This window comes from Echinops telfairi, unplaced genomic scaffold (genome assembly GCF_000313985.2).
Source record: "Echinops telfairi isolate 266 unplaced genomic scaffold, ASM31398v2 ScPeMD7_31;HRSCAF=116, whole genome shotgun sequence".
In the NCBI taxonomy this organism is placed as follows: Eukaryota; Metazoa; Chordata; class Mammalia; order Afrosoricida; family Tenrecidae; genus Echinops; species Echinops telfairi.
In genome coordinates this window covers 6,306,223-6,308,225 of record NW_022103928.1, presented here as the reverse complement: position 1 = coordinate 6,308,225, position 2,003 = coordinate 6,306,223, and the positions used below count along the sequence as shown (strand labels likewise).

At 44.4% G+C, this 2,003-nt stretch overlaps 1 pseudogene; it reads right to left on the bottom strand.

The window, feature by feature from the left end:
- The window catches only part of LOC101647518, a 9,974-nt pseudogene extending 8,102 nt beyond the window's left edge, over positions 1-1,872 (bottom strand).
- Between the last annotated feature and the right edge of the window lie 131 nt (positions 1,873-2,003).

Sequence of the window (2,003 nt, the reverse complement as noted above, 5' to 3'; positions counted from 1 at the left end):
AAAAAAAACCATTTTATTGGCATATAATTAACATATCAAAATCCAATAGTTCAATCCTATTAAAGAGTTATAGAGTCAGCACCACAGTCAATTTCAGATTTTCTCCTTTCTATTACTTATTGCTGTGAACTCCCCCTTTGCCCCCACCTTTCCTCTCATCCTCCAAGAAAACATTAATCCACTTACTGTTTCTATAGATTTACCTATCCTGGATTTCATGCACAGAAAGGCATACCACCCACCACCCACCTACCAACACCAAACAAAAAATTAAATAAAAAACAAAGGAGAAAAATATTTAAAATTGTTACTTGATTTCTTGACTGCTTCTTTCATGGATGTTGAAAACTGACTTTAATGTTCTATTAGAGAACAGTCCCTTTGTGTTCAAATATTTACATATTCAACAATTATTCCTTGGCAATCTGTTAGCAATCCCTCAATAGGCATGACAGGCACAACCCTGGCCACGTGGACCTTCCTCTCTGATGAGCAAATGGAGGGAATATTGATTTGAAATCTCGTTTAGAGAGAAATTCCCCATGGGGGAAGACTGCTATCACCAGTGTCTTAGAATGCTTTGGAGCTCATTTGAAGGAAGACAGGATCAAGATTCTAGATAAATGGATGAATATCATTAAAGTGCACTGACTGACAAATTGCCAGAACCGTTTACACCTTACACAACTCTATTATCTCCCTGCCCCTCTCTCATGTTCTCATTTATTTAACAATGAGTGATAGAAAATGTCTTAGTCTCAATCTTGAAATGAGCAAAGCCAGTGAAATATTTCTGTAGATGTGCATAGGGAGATTCACTTCCAGGAAATGGCTCATGCAGGTGTGGGGCCTGGCAAGTCCCAACTCTGGGGGTCAGGCAGCAGGCTGGAATCCTCTGCTGGCTCAGAGAGCTGCAGTGGCTGAAGAATCCAAAGCCGGCAGGTCAGGCAATTCCTGGCTCTCAGGATCCACAGTTGAAGCAATGAGAAAGTACAGGATGGAGAGCGAGGGTGCCCTTTGCCACACTCCCCATTTATACACAAGAGGCCCCAAGGAACCTTTCCTTTCAGCTGATTGCTCACCTCAGCTCACCAAATGGAAAGAGACATGATGGAAGAGGTATCACTGAGCATTTGCCAAACTACTGAGAATTATAGCCCAGCCAGAGGGACACCTAATATTAACTACCGTACCAACCCTTTGAGCTATCAGAAATACATTGTTTTCTGTATCAAGAAGCATAGAGAGAGCATGCCCACTGTGTGCCAGGGTGTGCCCAGGGTCTCATTGCCGTCATCCCTATTAAATTCCAAAACTACCTGACATGTGAGGTAGATCTCCTTTTTACAGACACCCATCTCACCAATACAGAAACCGCAGCTCGGGAGGCTCACAGTTACCCAGTACAGACACAGCAGGGCTGGGACCCAAACTGCAGACGCGGGCATCTGAAACGCTTTAGTCACTGCTCTGTTGACACCAGTCATAACTCCTGGCTTCTAGTTGCCTATGGTGTCTATTTTGACATTAGGCAGAACTGAAATTTAGTTGTAGCTCCTGTGAACTGAGGCGGCAAACTGAAAAAGAGGGAAGTAAACAGCTGGAAACCTGCTTCCAACCCAGCAGGAGGCAAGGAACAAAGTCAGCAGAAGTGAGAAGCCAGCTGGATTCAGCAAGTAGTCAAGGAAGGAGGGGGTGATGGGAACCAACTTAATTGGATAATTATTTCAATTATCTAATTAAGAAAGATTACAACTGAACAAAGACAGAGAGGGCCTCCAAGGTAATTTCAAAAAGAGTAAAAAGTTGATTAGCTGGGTTGGCCCTTGGTGGAAGCGGAGGTTGAAGGGACTTCCCATTGGAGGCCGCCATGGCCCGTGGGACTATTTGTCTCCAGAAGGCTCCTCGGGGGCCTCCCCTCCACTCGCCCAGTGAAAGCTATCTGTCTCTTCCCTTGGCACAACTTGAGACTCAGGTGGTCAAGGAGCAGTTTCTCCCTCTCT